This window comes from Helicoverpa armigera, chromosome 27 (genome assembly GCF_030705265.1).
Source record: "Helicoverpa armigera isolate CAAS_96S chromosome 27, ASM3070526v1, whole genome shotgun sequence".
Classification (NCBI taxonomy): Eukaryota; Metazoa; Arthropoda; class Insecta; order Lepidoptera; family Noctuidae; genus Helicoverpa; species Helicoverpa armigera.
Genome location: NC_087146.1, coordinates 6,676,446 through 6,693,666, shown reverse-complemented (window position 1 = coordinate 6,693,666; position 17,221 = coordinate 6,676,446). Strand labels below are relative to the sequence as shown.

The following is a 17,221-nucleotide window of genomic DNA, read 5'->3' as shown; positions in this document are numbered from 1 at the left end:
TAATTTTAAACGACTGCAATTTTAGACAAAGGTATTGTTTATAATGATTTTTTGTTACTAAATTGAATAGTGGTGTCGATAAAATCGACTAAATCTCACGAATAATTGTACAGTAAGTAAGTAGTTTTAGTTAATTTAGTTATTTATACCTAAACTATCATTTTAACCTCATTGTATTTTTATATCGAATGTAAATAAAATAAAATATCGATAATTTTCCAAACTTTTATTTTAAAAACACTGTTACAAAATATATTATTTTTAACCAAAGCGGTCATTTATAATATTACATGTTAACCTTGATGTTCCATTAAACAGTAAAGACGACAATCATAATATTCTATATATTCTTTTAAGAAATAATAGTAAATAAAATGAACCTCCCCAACATGTTTACCGCTAGTCATTGTTAAAAAAACAACACTATTAGAAATACAAACAAAACTACAAAAAATATAAACGAAAAATAACTCGACTATAACGGTTCGCGTCACGTAACTTTACCGTTCTGAACTTAGTCATTTGACACCTCTATCAAGGCTGCGTTTTTGTTCACATTTTTTCCACTCGTGAGAAGTCAAAGGCAACTTCAGACCAGCAAAATCTGTACGAACAAATGCGAGTCAAACAGCCAACTTCAGAGCAGCAAAGTAATATGGCGCGAACCACAACCTACCAGTTGAAATACAATCGATTACCATAGCACAGAACTAATTTCTCCTGGTCGTCTTTCCCATAAAATTTACGACTTGTGCAAATGGCGCGAACTTGCCTCGCCTATTACGCTTTTTTAGGCCCAATTCCTGTAGCACATCGTCTGACTCGACGAGCGAAGAATCCATATGTTTGGAAGGCATGTCTTCCGAATAATCTTCGCTGTCCTTCTCTGTGTCAGATACCTCTCTATACTTCCTATATTCTATTTTACTTCTAGCTAAACTTGGGTCCCGTCGTTTCATAGACTCTGGAGAGCCGAATTTCGGATGATCAGCCTGTTGGCACATGAGGGTCTCGTAGAAGTACCTGTCGGCTCGGCCGTCGGCTTTTGTCCTAGGTTTTGGTCTTCGTCTGAGCTTTCGTTCGAGGAGTGCAGCTGAGGGGATCCGGGAACCGATTTTTGTGCAACCTTTGGCTGGAATTAGGTTAACGAATTAGTATCTAACAGCATCTAGCAGATTTAGATCCTCAAAGCATTTTTTTTACGAAAAGTTTCGAAAAGGCAAAATTCCTATCATCTAGTTAGAACCTAACAGAAAACATTTGACTCAAAGGAAGTCAAGAGCAACATAAAGCAAAGGGAACAGGGTCAGTGGGAATTGTAAAAAAAGGAAAAGAAATTAGGCATTGGTATTCTCATCTTGCCAAGCCAAGTTTCTTTCCTAATATTTTGACCATTCATTCAAGCTACATATGTAGGTACATAGAGAAAGCAATTTTACGTGTAGCAAACATTACTGTTATCAGAATCGACTACCACCGATAGCGCTGCTAGATCAGCGCCGGCTGCCAACTTTCTTTTTATATGCAGCCGTAAAGCTTATTGACAATGAAAGTTAAGAATGTGTAAGTCTCTCACCATCGTTTGATATCGCCAGCTACCATGGTGGGTCGAGGAGATTGTGGCTGATACGCGCCTGGAGCGCCACCGACGGCCTCATCGCCTAGTGCCTGAGAAATATTCAGATTTATAAATATAACTTCAAAGACAGAAGAATTAGTAAAACTTAGCTGCAAAGCAGCTTTTTGAACGTCAACGAAATTTACAAAGACAGCCAGAAAACTACCCAACTTTCAGGGCTTCCTATGTATTTTGATGGGAAGAAATGGCACAATGAACTCCCAGCAATATGCATCGCGCCAAAGTTAATGGCGGCTCGGGAATTGAATTTGATACACAAACATACATACTCTTCACGTACAAGCGGCTAAACGGATTTTTGGCAGGCATATATTCGTAGCTTATATGATATGATATTATAGCAGATACGAATTAGTGGCAAAAGCTAGCTACATAATACCAAACTAACCTTATTTGAGAAATGGAAGTAACAGTGTGTAATCCTTTCGACGTCCGCATAAGCAACGATAAAACGGGCCATAGTCAGCGGTATCTTGGGCAAGAAGTTGGAGGTGAAACTTGCCCTGACAGTAGATGGTGATCACGTCTGTATCCTTTATCTCGAATATTATGCGGAATATCGTTCCTGGGGAAGAGAATTGAGGGAAAAAGAATCATCTGCCTAACCTTCTCCGGTTAGACTGGAAGCCGACACCAATATAGTTGGGAAAAAGCTCGGAAGATGATGGTGATTTGCCTAAAATTGGCCCAACTATTATTGGGGTCGGCTTCAATTCTAAATGGATGCACCTGTGCACTGATTTGCCACATGGAGCGACTGTCTATCTGACCTTCTCAATCCGGGATACCCGAGAAACCCGATTGCCTTTGGTAAGATTGGTTGTCAGACTTTAGGTGCTTTGGACTACCCATAACGATTGGCCAAAATGTTCAAATCATAAGACTGGTTGTGTTACCAGGTACTTTCTGGCTTCTGATTTGGCAAAATGTCTTTAAAATATCTACAAATGAGAATTTAAAGCACTTTGCAACTAAAATGAAGGATCTTAGTTTAGCGTTATTCGTTAGCCTCTCATGGACCGGGCCTTCCTCGAAATGAGATGTGGTGAAAATGGGCGTGGCTAAAGTCAGCAAAAGTTGTCGAAATATTTCACAAACCTGGCACAAACATATTATAGTTGGTATCATAGTTGCCGCTGCCGATCCAGATGCCGTTCTTCCGCGACAAGGATATGATGTTGTCCCGGTGAAACCTCACGTCGAAGTGTAGCACCACGTCGCGTGGTTCCTCCCCTCCTGAGCGCATAGGTTCACCGACATTCTGGGGGTTAAGGGCATTTGTGGGCATGTATCTTTACCAGTTAGCTCTGAGGGCTCGTGGTAAGGTCCCAACGATAGATGAAGACGACCTAGTTACTACCAGATAACGTGATAATAAAGACGTCCGGGGTAAAGATCAGCCAGCTGTTTACATAGTTGCGTAGATACAGGTCCTATCCCTATTCCTTCACTCTCATAGCACATGACACGATACAGTAAACGCGTAACAACACGCTGACTCGTTACTTGGTAGTAACTAGGAGTAACATTTTTGTAAGTAGGTAACTATGGCCTCCAGAAAGTTGTTTAGTTTCCCGATTCTTAGTAGACGGTAGGTATATACTACTCCTGTGTTCTGCCAGGCATGCTTTGATCCTAGGTCAGGAAAGGGACAGGTGTCCTGGGCCCCTAGACGATAGATTTATATCAATTCAGACAAACATTAGCAGCAGACGGAAGATTAGAAAACGCATTCAGGAGACACCCTTCCCTTGACCCAGGACAACATAGTTTGTTAGTCTTCTCAAAGGTCTTGGAGGTTATTAGCTCACCACTCAATACCAACATAAAACATAACAGAAACCACATCTTACTTGCGAGCATTCTCTTTAATTTTACCACCAATTTCGATTCTGTCACCAACTTTGAGGGTACCAGGTATATTGGCAGTAAATACGGGCATTTTATCCAATTATTGTTTATTATATATCTATATATGCCTGCCCCAGTGATCGCTAAGTTAGGGCCAGTTATGAAAATGGACATTTTGAACGACAAATTTATACATTACACAATTGTTTATGTGAATGTTTTGGAAGGCTCAGATAATTTTTATGGTTATAATTGACGTATGCCAACGTGACGCAAGGTCTGCCTTCTTATAAAATCTTTTTCTTTTATTTGTTTGTTAATGGCGTCCTTAGTTTGACGGGAGACAAAGCTGCATGCTTGCGTTTATTCTCCTTTCTCATTTTTGAACTAGGTACAGTTATAAATAATCAGGTAAGAACTTTCTGCGGACAGGCTGTGAGTATTATTTCTGTAAGTTGATGAGGATTATCCTCATTTGCTACAAAATTGGGAAACTTGAAGAAAGAAGAAACAACATTTAAAACAAGGTAACAGTGATTTTGATCTTACATGCAATTTAACATGAATATGGTCAATAAATAAAATTAAAGAAGAAAAACTTGATGAAGAATGACCTCAGAACGATAGTCAGTGTGTCTGCATATTTCTTTTATAGACGAAATAAAAATCTACAAAAACTAGACAGTATGGTCGAAAGACCATAGCCAGCCCTGTTAGCAAATAAAAATAAATCGTTTGACAATTGACATTGACAGTTGTGTGGTGACCGTATTATTTGACATAACCTTATTTCTCACTATTTTTAGGTAAATATCACGTTTTTTATTATTACTAACTTATTTCACATGAATAATATCTATTAAAGTAAAGTTACTATCTCCAAGCAAGTTTAGGTGAGTTGGTTATATTTTGTGTCAACTTTTCCCGGAAGGCATGATGCAAGTTTGATTCCAGTTAATGCAATTTTAAAACTATTGTTATAGTATTTGTAGTTGTTTATCCTTATCTTGAAATACGTGTCAAGTTGCATGTTTGTTTTGCGAAAATATTGTTCTTCATTTACTTTATTTTCTCACTCAAATTCAGTGTTATTATTCCGCAAAGAAACCGGTAGGTCCACTACAAAAGAGATTTCAGTAAAAGTTTTAATACATCGTGTAAAGAGGTAAGGTTTTATACTGATAACCTCTACACGTCCGATTCGTTGCGGTTTCAGTGATAAAACAGTATAACTATGCACATAATGGATACAATTTATGTTCTTGTTAAAATGTATGATGTCAAAATTGAGGTAAATAGGTACATACATAGTGTATAAATGATGTAATTAGCAACTATATGAGAAGGACAAAAGGATCATGTTATCTTTTAACTGGAGTTTAGAGTTTATAACTGTTACAAATAGCTATTTTTGACCTGTTTGCTGCAATTTTATAAAAATATCATCATCTGCTTAGCATTTCTTCAACTATGTTAGGGTCAGCTTCCAGTCTTATCAAATGCAGCTCTCAAACTCATTAGAGTTAATTTGATTGAATGAAGTGGACTAAAATTCATAAAAGTATATAAACTAAAATAACAACTAACAAATTAATATGCCTTTGCTTAAACATTACACACATGATTAGTCATACCTTGTAGGTAATTGAATTGGTTAAAGCAATTTTCTACTCAGTCATGAGCAATAGCAGCATAGATCATAGTTTTGTCTGTTTTGACCTTTCCTTATAAATTAATTGTAATTTTACTGATTACATTATTTTAATCATATATCACATCAAAGATTTGCTTAAAACAGCATAGTTAATTTTCATATATAAAAAGTCTCTAAAGGATAAAATAAAATGATAATGATGATTCAAAAGACTTTCGTATAGAATAGACCAATCACAGATAGACATTATAACACCTAAAATCTTAGGAGCACAATTTAAAAATCCGCTCTAAAACCTAATTCTTAATTAACTCCTTGACATTTACTTTACAGTTAACCAATCAAAATGGTGGTATCTGAAGAGCAGCCCCGGTAGTGGAAGGAGGCAGCGGCCAGTAAGAAAGCGGCGAAGAAGGCAGCTAAAGCTGCTGAGAAACAACAGAAGAAGGCTGAACATAAGGTGAGAGATTATTGTAATTCATAAATATTTATAAATAATCATCTACCAAGTGTTTCCTTAAATACATATGTTGGGGTTAGCTTTCAGTCGAACCATTAAGGTATGTGTTAAATATAAGTGTCATTCAAACAGGTGTAATTGGTATTATTCTATACCAATTTAATGTTGGTATAAAATTGTGACAACAATTGTACCACCTACATAATGTACATAACATTATAGGTTGCAATAAACGAATATGAATATAAAGATCTGAGAGGGGATTTATTGTTCATTCTTTTGAAACTCATCAGGTCACCTGAAAGCTTAACTCTATAAACAATTGATCTGTGTGGCTGTCACCTATCCACAAGCTCCTTTGGCGAAGAATATAAATAAAAACGCTAAGTAAATTAGCCCACAATTAATATTATCCACATCATGTCACCAGGCAGCCTCCAACCAGCCCCAGCCTGAAGCTCCGGAGACAGATGTCTCAGTTGGTCGCTATGGTGTACTCAAGATGATCCAGTCTACGGAGAGAACCGTGACCGAGTCTACACTGATGTTAAAGACTTGAACGTCAAGCTGAACGGACAGAATGTTTGGGTTAGAGGTGAGCGGAGTTTTATAAATAGGGGAATGTGAATTTGGGTCATTTACTTATTTTCTTACATATACAAGTCCTTGCTTAACCTATTTATTCTATGTCTATTTATTATTCTAAAGGTGAAAGTTTGTATGTATGGGTGTGTCATCCCTTACACACAAAGACACTGGATGGATGTTGATGAGACTTGGCACTCTTATATATTATGTATCAAAATAACATATAGCCTACTCTGCATCCCTGTCTGGAAAGTAGTTCCTTCGGGACGCGAATGAAAACGCTTATAGAAACTACTCTAACTAAAGATCTCCTATCACCACAGATTAAAGTGGTCTAATCGCCAACATTCATTCCAGCCCGTCTCCAAACATCTCGAGCTAAAGGCAAGCAGTGCTTCGCAGTGCTGAGACAGAGCAGCAGCACTGTGCAGCTGCTCATCAGTGTGAACGAGGAGCGAGCAGTCAGCAAGCAGATGGTCAAGTTTACCGGCAAGTAAGTGTGATACAATCATCAGTCTCCAAACATCTCGAGCTAAAGGCAAGCAGTGCTTCGCAGTGCTGAGACAGAGCAGCAGCACTGTGCAGCTGCTCATCAGTGTGAACGAGGAGCGAGCAGTCAGCAAGCAGATGGTCAAGTTTACCGGCAAGTAAGTGTGATACAATCATCAGTCTCCAAACATCTCGAGCTAAAGGCAAGCAGTGCTTCGCAGTGCTGAGACAGAGCAGCAGCACTGTGCAGCTGCTCATCAGTGTGAACGAGGAGCGAGCAGTCAGCAAGCAGATGGTCAAGTTTACCGGCAAGTAAGTGTGATACAATCATCAGTCTCCAAACATCTCGAGCTAAAGGCAAGCAGTGCTTCGCAGTGCTGAGACAGAGCAGCAGCACTGTGCAGCTGCTCATCAGTGTGAACGAGGAGCGAGCAGTCAGCAAGCAGATGGTCAAGTTTACCGGCAAGTAAGTGTGATACAATCATCAGTCTCCAAACATCTCGAGCTAAAGGCAAGCAGTGCTTCGCAGTGCTGAGACAGAGCAGCAGCACTGTGCAGCTGCTCATCAGTGTGAACGAGGAGCGAGCAGTCAGCAAGCAGATGGTCAAGTTTACCGGCAAGTAAGTGTGATACAATCATCAGTCTCCAAACATCTCGAGCTAAAGGCAAGCAGTGCTTCGCAGTGCTGAGACAGAGCAGCAGCACCTGTGCAGCTGCTCATCAGTGTGAACGAGGAGCGAGCAGTCAGCAAGCAGATGGTCAAGTTTACCGGCAAGTAAGTGTGATACAATCATCAGTCTCCAAACATCTCGAGCTAAAGGCAAGCAGTGCTTCGCAGTGCTGAGACAGAGCAGCAACTGTGCAGCTGCTCATCAGTGTGAACGAGGAGCGAGCAGTCAGCAAGCAGATGGTCAAGTTTACCGGCAAGTAAGTGTGATACAATCATCAGTCTCCAAACATCTCGAGCTAAAGGCAAGCAGTGCTTCGCAGTGCTGAGACAGAGCAGCAGCACTGTGCAGCTGCTCATCAGTGTGAACGAGGCGAGCAGTCAGCAAGCAGATGGTCAAGTTTACCGGCAAGTAAGTGTGATACAATCATCAGTCTCCAAACATCTCGAGCTAAAGGCAAGCAGTGCTTCGCAGTGCTGAGACAGAGCAGCAGCACTGTGCAGCTGCTCATCAGTGTGAACGAGGAGCGAGCAGTCAGCAAGCAGATGGTCAAGTTTACCGGCAAGTAAGTGTGATACAATCATCAGTCTCCAAACATCTCGAGCTAAAGGCAAGCAGTGCTTCGCAGTGCTGAGACAGAGCAGCAGCACTGTGCAGCTGCTCATCAGTGTGAACGAGGAGCGAGCAGTCAGCAAGCAGATGGTCAAGTTTACCGGCAAGTAAGTGTGATACAATCATCAGTCTCCAAACATCTCGAGCTAAAGGCAAGCAGTGCTTCGCAGTGCTGAGACAGAGCAGCAGCACTGTGCAGCTGCTCATCAGTGTGAACGAGGAGCGAGCAGTCAGCAAGCAGATGGTCAAGTTTACCGGCAAGTAAGTGTGATACAATCATCAGTCTCCAAACATCTCGAGCTAAAGGCAAGCAGTGCTTCGCAGTGCTGAGACAGAGCAGCAGCACTGTGCAGCTGCTCATCAGTGTGAACGAGGAGCGAGCAGTCAGCAAGCAGATGGTCAAGTTTACCGGCAAGTAAGTGTGATACAATCATCAGTCTCCAAACATCTCGAGCTAAAGGCAAGCAGTGCTTCGCAGTGCTGAGACAGAGCAGCAGCACTGTGCAGCTGCTCATCAGTGTGAACGAGGAGCGAGCAGTCAGCAAGCAGATGGTCAAGTTTACCGGCAAGTAAGTGTGATACAATCATCAGTCTCCAAACATCTCGAGCTAAAGGCAAGCAGTGCTTCGCAGTGCTGAGACAGAGCAGCAGCACTGTGCAGCTGCTCATCAGTGTGAACGAGGAGCGAGCAGTCAGCAAGCAGATGGTCAAGTTTACCGGCAAGTAAGTGTGATACAATCATCAGTCTCCAAACATCTCGAGCTAAAGGCAAGCAGTGCTTCGCAGTGCTGAGACAGAGCAGCAGCACCGTGCAGCTGCTCATCAGTGTGAACGAGGAGCGAGCAGTCAGCAAGCAGATGGTCAAGTTTACCGGCAAGTAAGTGTGATACAATCATCAGTCTCAAACATCTCGAGCTAAAGGCAAGCAGTGCTTCGCAGTGCTGAGACAGAGCAGCAGCACTGTGCAGCTGCTCATCAGTGTGAACGAGGAGCGAGCAGTCAGCAAGCAGATGGTCAAGTTTACCGGCAAGTAAGTGTGATACAATCATCAGTCTCCAAACATCTCGAGCTAAAGGCAAGCAGTGCTTCGCAGTGCTGAGACAGAGCAGCAGCACTGTGCAGCTGCTCATCAGTGTGAACGAGGAGCGAGCAGTCAGCAAGCAGATGGTCAAGTTTACCGGCAAGTAAGTGTGATACAATCATCAGTCTCCAAACATCTCGAGCTAAAGGCAAGCAGTGCTTCGCAGTGCTGAGACAGAGCAGCAGCACTGTGCAGCTGCTCATCAGTGTGAACGAGGAGCGAGCAGTCAGCAAGCAGATGGTCAAGTTTACCGGCAAGTAAGTGTGATACAATCATCAGTCTCCAAACATCTCGAGCTAAAGGCAAGCAGTGCTTCGCAGTGCTGAGACAGAGCAGCAGCACTGTGCAGCTGCTCATCAGTGTGAACGAGGCGAGCAGTCAGCAAGCAGATGGTCAAGTTTACCGGCAAGTAAGTGTGATACAATCATCAGTCTCCAAACATCTCGAGCTAAAGGCAAGCAGTGCTTCGCAGTGCTGAGACAGAGCAGCAGCACTGTGCAGCTGCTCATCAGTGTGAACGAGGAGCGAGCAGTCAGCAAGCAGATGGTCAAGTTTACCGGCAAGTAAGTGTGATACAATCATCAGTCTCCAAACATCTCGAGCTAAAGGCAAGCAGTGCTTCGCAGTGCTGAGACAGAGCAGCAGCACTGTGCAGCTGCTCATCAGTGTGAACGAGGAGCGAGCAGTCAGCAAGCAGATGGTCAAGTTTACCGGCAAGTAAGTGTGATACAATCATCAGTCTCCAAACATCTCGAGCTAAAGGCAAGCAGTGCTTCGCAGTGCTGAGACAGAGCAACAGCACTGTGCAGCTGCTCATCAGTGTGAACGAGGAGCGAGCAGTCAGCAAGCAGATGGTCAAGTTTACCGGCAAGTAAGTGTGATACAATCATCAGTCTCCAAACATCTCGAGCTAAAGGCAAGCAGTGCTTCGCAGTGCTGAGACAGAGCAGCAGCACTGTGCAGCTGCTCATCAGTGTGAACGAGGAGCGAGCAGTCAGCAAGCAGATGGTCAAGTTTACCGGCAAGTAAGTGTGATACAATCATCAGTCTCCAAACATCTCGAGCTAAAGGCAAGCAGTGCTTCGCAGTGCTGAGACAGAGCAGCAGCACTGTGCAGCTGCTCATCAGTGTGAACGAGGAGCGAGCAGTCAGCAAGCAGATGGTCAAGTTTACCGGCAAGTAAGTGTGATGTATACTTTACATACAGACTCTACCAAAGTGGAGAGTCTTTATACAACCAATAGGATTTTTGATCAAAGAAATTGTCTCCCACCACATAGATCTATTTAATATCTATATTTCTTAATTCTATGTCAATATATCCAGCCGTATGTAGACTTACAAAGGCAAGCTTTGCTTGCCCCAAGATGGCTAGAGTATTTGACGATATTTGATATAGATGCTTTATCTCACAAAAGTCCGGCCACTTTTGAGCCATAATTGTATGTAAATGTATATTATTGTATATGCATATTGTCTTTGTATGTAATGCAATATACCAACCATATTCCATGTAAGTCCCTCTGTAAGCAACTTTTCATAGAGACAATCTAATACTATAAGGTCGAAATTCCCCATGCACTGTAAATGCCGTAGTCTTTATTTTTTTCAGTTTCAAACGATTTTTGACAAAATGGATTATACATGTCAATGGTTGATAGACTATATATATATATTGATCCTGGCCGATTTCGGCCACAGCGACTGGATCTGCGCTTAATTTTGAGAGCTTCGCTGGTGTGCTCTCCAGTGACTGACAAAGCCAATTTTGCAGTGAATGTCCGTCCACATTCACTGCAAGTCAGCACTCCTCCGATATAGGTGTATTGTATGGCCGCGGGTGGTCGGGCCTTCAGCTCATCTCGCCTAGCGTCGAGCTGTTCTCTCCGCCGGCTCTCAAACTTGCACACCTTGTCCTTAATAGTCCGCCTCCATTTGGTCTATCTGCCGCCATAGCCTCCCAGTGTGACGGATCTAAGTCACATCTCTTCATGTGGCGTTTCAGCACATCTTTGTACCGCAGACGTTGACCACCCTGCTTACGCTTGCCAGTCTCCAGCTCTGAGTAGAAGACGCGCTTTGCTACTCAAACTTTTGCTTTGGTTGATAGACTATTTCACACATAAGCATGGCCACTTACGCGACATAAAACCTACCTGCATAATACAGCTTTTAGCTCAATTTAATTTTACTTTTTCTTCCTCCCACAGCATAACAAAGAATCAATAATAGACGTATACGCGACCGTAGTGAAGACTGCCTCCCCTATAGAGTCGTGCACAGTGCGTGACGTGGAGCTGGCGGCCGCGGAGATCTGGCTCGTGTCTGCCGCCAGGACACAGCTGCCGCTGCAGATTGACGATGCTGCGAGGCCCGAGAAGAATGACGTGAGTAGGATTTTTAGTGAACTTTGGTATGGCGTAGATCGAGTTTAGATATGGTGTGGACCGGGTTTCGGTATGGTATAGACCGGGATTCATAATGGTTTAGACTGAGTTTTGGTTTGGTTTGGTATACACCGAGTTTCGGTATGTTACGGACCGAATTTTGGTACAGCATGGACCGAGTTTTGGTATGGTATAGACCAAGTTTAGGCACAGTACAAGCTGAGTTTCGGTATGATATAGATCGAGTATTGGCAAGGTAAGCGACCGTAGTGAAGACGGCCTCCCTATAGAGTCGTGCACAGTGCGTGACGTGGAGCTGGCGGCCGCGGAGATCTGGCTCGTGTCTGCCGCCAGGACACAGCTGCCGCTGCAGATTGAAGATGCTGCGAGGCCGGAGAAGAATGATGTAAGTACTGTAGTAGTTGGACTGGGTTTTGGAGTGGTATAGACCGAGTTTTGGTTTAATGCAGACCTAGTTTCGGTATGGTATAGACCGAGTTTAGGTATGGTATAGACCGAGTTTTGGTATAGTAAAGACCGAGTTTTGGTTTGATATTTGTTGGACCGAGTTAAGTACTAGATATGTTGAGTCCGAGTTTTGGCCTAGTATATGTTGGGCCGAGTTATGTAGTAGATATGCTGGTCCGAGTTATGTACTAGATATGCTGGTCCGAGTTATGTACTAGATATGATGGACAGAGTGTCGGCATAGTGTAATATGTTGAGCCGAGTTTTGGTAACCTATTAGATATTTTGGACCGATCAAGTGTAGTGCCAGGTATTTAATCCCGTCATCATGTCTAACAAAACTGTAACCAAATCATTTTACTTCCCCAGGACCCAGAAGCCCTTCGTATCCGCGTGAACCAAGACACTCGGTTGGACAACCGCGTGCTGGACCTGCGCACCCCCGCCAACCAGGCCATCTTCCGGATAGAGGCCGGCGTCTGTCGACTCTTCAGAGATATACTCACTAAGCAAGGTGAGATATTGAAAAACCACTAAATTTTCCACATGAAAAAACTTTCTTTGAAAAAAACTAATTGTTAAAATTGGATCAGATGGGGTCATAGGAAGTCATAGGGGTCATATGGTTGCTAATGACCCCTATCACTTTGAAATCTGATGAAGTTAATAAGTCCGATGTAAAATAAGGCATAAAACAACTCGTCTAGGCAATATTAGGTATGAGGCGTAATCATATCATTCGCCGTAATAATATACCTCAAAGTAATTTTTGGTGACTTTGTTTAACTCCAAAGTTAATTTTGATTGATATTCGACAAATAGTAAATAAATAAGTGTATGTTATTATTAAACTGATTTATTGATTAACTACATTGTTCCTAATTTGGAAAGAATTGTTTAAATTATTTTTATTGTTTTGTATTGTTTGAGCAATTTTGTATGTATAGAATTGTAGGTACCTACTATGTAAACAAATTTGCACGCTGTAAGGCAAAATGTATCAGGTAAAATATTATTATCAGCTCATTTGTATACCTAGATTTGGCAAATAAATAATTCTTATTCTTACCCTTTTACATTATTTAATAACAACACTATTATTTTTCGACAGGTTTCGTAGAAATCCACACGCCGAAGATAATCTCGGCGGCGTCAGAGGCGGCGCGAATGTGTTCACCGTGTCGTACTTCAAGTCGTCCGCCTACCTCGCGCAGAGCCCGCAGCTGTACAAGCAGATGGCCATCGCTGCTGATTTTGATAAGGTATTTATTTATTTATTTATTTACTAGAAGGAGAATCAACAGCTGTAACAAAGGGATAACAATTCTATGTTATGAATTGTTATTGATATTGTATGTTCTGAAGTATTAAGAAATGGATGGTGTAAAATAATAATGTAAGAATATCATTTTTTACCCGACTGCCAAGAAGGACTTACTACTTTATCGCCATAATTTCCTTTAAAATAATAATTGCATTGCAGTTTCAATCAGGTTCTGATGCAAATCTGGTATTGGTGTAACTTAGTACAAAATTTCTAATATAAATAAATATTACTTGCGTGTCTGTTTAACTAATATAGCATCGTTCTCCTGCCCTTGTCCTATATGCATATGGATGAAAATTTGGTGCACAGGCAAAACAACATTTTTATTAAAAATGCTTGTCGATTTACTCGGCTAATTTCTGAAAAGGCTGAGCCAATTTTGACTGGATTTTCACTGCCAAATAACTTAAATAACAAGGAATAACTAAGGCTACTTTTTATCTGAGTACGGGAAGTTCTCTTTGGTTAAAACGGCGATTAACAGTTAGTTTTCAATTAAAAGCTAAAGGTGTACTTATATACCTTGTTTCTGATTCAACAATATATTTCCCAGGTATTCACAGTAGGCGCAGTGTTCCGCGCGGAGGACTCGAACACGCACCGCCACCTCACGGAGTTCGTGGGGCTCGACCTGGAGATGTCGTTCAAGCACCACTACCACGAGGTGCTCGACACCATCGCCGGCAGCCTCACGCAGCTGTTCCGCAGCCTAGCACAAGAGTGAGTGTCATTTGGGGGTCATACGGGTGTCAATTGGGAGCCAAATCCCGCATTAAAGTGAGGTCTCGTTGAAAAGTGGGGTCAAGCTCGTAGTAACGTGGGGTCAAGCTCGTAGTAAGGTGGTGTCAGGCTCGTAGTAACGTGGGGTCAAGCTCGTAGTAAGGTGGTGTCAGGCTCGTAGTAAAGTGGGGTCCTCGGGAACGGGGTCCTGGAAAAGAGTTACAAATCCCATAATGATTGCACTCGTTGACCACTTTATGATGAAGTTTGATAAAGAATACTGCTAAAATCCAGTTCATTTCACACTTTATTCTAAAATATGATTTATTCACAAAAGAGGTTTTATATATCTTTTATATTAAAAACTTTATATGTTGGACTGGACGGTTAGACTGGAAACCGACCCCAACATAGTTGGGAAAAGGCTCGTAAGATGATGATGATTAAGCACTATATATTTTTCCAGGTACGCATCAGAGATAGCGACAGTAGGTCAGCAGTACCGCGTGGAGCCGTTCAAGTTCCTCGAGCCCCGCTCGTGCTGCAGTTCCCTCAGGCCATACAGATGCTCAGAGAAGCTGGTAGCTATCCTTATTTGGCTAGGCTTTTAGTTAAATTAGGCAGTCAGATAGTGAATTTATGAGCTCAGGCGTTATGGAGTTATTTTATTTGTGAACAAATAAAAAAATACAACAATTCTTTATCCACATACATCGTCGCGTCGGTCCAGGTTTTTAATGAATTTGAATATTTTTAATTAATTTAAAAAGGCTTTCAATTTAGATGCGGCTATTAATATATATTTCTATAGTCTTTTTCAAACATTTTAATCGAATCATATGTGAAAGTAATAATTTTGTCTACCTTTCATATAATATTATAAATGAAAGTAGATGAATGAAGAAATAAAGAGTATTACTGCCAAGTGTCATCAAAACTCACTCAGTAATTTTTGCATGAAAGAGTAACAAACTCATAAGTGATACTTTTACATAGATATTTAACGCATTTTAATATAAGTACATACTTACTTGTCAAATATGTTATGTTTGTTATAAAATACCCGTTCAATATATTATTTTTAACAATTAATTTCCCTATCCCAGGAGTGACAATCGGCGATGAAGACGATCTCTCCACTCCTGACGAAAAGCTGCTCGGCAGACTAGTGCGAGCGAAGTACGACACCGACTTCTACGTGTTAGACAAGTACCCGCTAGCTGTCAGACCTTTCTATACCATGCCTGATGCTGACAACCCGGTGAGTTCATCCTTCAAACCATTTTCCCAACTATGTTGGGGTCGGCTTCCAGTCTAACCGGATGTAGCTGAGTACCAGTGCTTTACAAGGAACGACTGCCCTATCTGACATCCTCAACCCAGTTACCCGGGCAATACAATACCCTTGGTTAGACTGGTGTCAGACTTATTGGCTTCTGACTACCAGTAACGACTGCCAAGGTGACATCCCGGTCTAACTTGATGCAGCTGATTACCAGTGTGCCACATGGAGCGACTGTCTTATAATAATAATATATTGTATATATAGAATAAGTATATTGTCTGTGAAGAAAAGTAAATCTTATTGAAGTGTTTTGGCCTTATCTTGAAAAAATTCTAGCCTGTTTTTATGCACGAAAATTCTAAGATTGGTTGTCAGACCTCTAACTTCTACCAAAGGTGCTCAAATCTCAACCGGGACCCACCAATTTAATATGCCTTCCGAAACGCGGTAGAATGCGTCATTACTAAATGGTCACGCATTCAAGAATCGACAGCATCAACTTTTCATTTCATCATCATCTGGCTGGCCTTGTCCCAACTATGTTTCGGCCGTAACTATGTATGGGTCGGCTTCCAGTCTAATCGGATGCAGCTGGGTACCAGTGCTTTCAAGAATTATTTTTTATAATTATTTTTTATTTATATTTTGTGTTACAGAAAGTATCAAACTCATACGACATGTTCATGCGCGGTGAGGAGATCCTGAGCGGAGCGCAGAGGATACACGACCCCGAGTTCCTTACCGAACGGGCTAAACATCATGGCATCGGTACGTTTTATATTGTTATACTCGTATTTATTCATTTATCAGCTTACAAGCTTCCGTCCGCAGCTTCGCACGTGAAGAGTTCGGTTATATCAAGTTTCCAAGAGAATTCTTCAAAAGTCCAGGATAAAAATTATCCTATGGTCTTTCTCAAGGTCAACTCTATCTCTGTACCAAATTTTATTAAAATCAGTGGTTTAGACGTGAAAGCATAACAGACAGACAGAGTTAAAATCAGACCAATAATTCCAGAGATTATTAACATCTTCAAGCAAACAAACATACTCTTCAGCTTTATAATATTAAGTAGTAGCTGTTCCCCGCGGTTTCACCCACCTCCTTTGAGAACTACTTTCTGATTCCAGCCATTAAAACCTTTTGCAACACACATAAAGTCCGTAAAAGCAAGAAGTTCGTTTTGCTAAAGAGTTTAATAATGTTTATTTATTATATTTCAGATATCTCGAAGATAGCGGCGTACATTGAATCATTCAGGCTGGGATGTCCTCCTCATGCGGGTAAATTATTCAACTTTCTACATATAAATTAGCCAGTACACTCTATGTACTCCCTTATGCACAGTCTATGTACTCCTTATGTATTTCCTTATGTACACTCTATGTACTACCCTATGTACACTCTATGAACACTCCTATGTATTTCCTTATGTACACTCTATGTACTCCCTTATCTACACTCTATGTACTCCTTATTTATTTCCTTATGTAATCTCATTCTTCTCTTTTTGTCAATACCTATGTTTTACAAATAAAATATTCTATTCTATTCTTAATTTACAATTCCAGGTGGTGGTATCGGTATGGAGCGAGTGGTCATGTTGTACCTGGGACTCGACAATATCCGCAAGACTTCGATGTTCCCGCGCGATCCCAAGCGAGTTACGCCTTGATTTGTATAAAAATCACAATTAAATAATATATAAAATGTGCTAAATAACTTGTTTGATTTTTATTATAAAAGTGTGAAGTCTAGGTGTAACTTTTATATGAAAAAATAATAATAATAATGTCGGGACACCTTTTTCACACACGGTCGGTTAGCTCCATGGTAAGTTATTAAATATAAAATGTTTTTAACACGTTTAACTCAAAAATGTAATGGGCAGTAAGTATAATTTTGTAATGATATTATGCATTTAATATTCGGTTGAAAGTTACGCCAAGATGGTCATACATAGGTAAATAAGAAGCTACAAAATATATTGTA

At 41.2% G+C, this 17,221-nt stretch overlaps 1 pseudogene; it reads right to left on the bottom strand.

The window, feature by feature from the left end:
* Nucleotides 1-276: 276 nt before the first annotated feature.
* On the bottom strand, nt 277-3,808 carry LOC135118954 (uncharacterized; annotated as a pseudogene).
* Between the last annotated feature and the right edge of the window lie 13,413 nt (nt 3,809-17,221).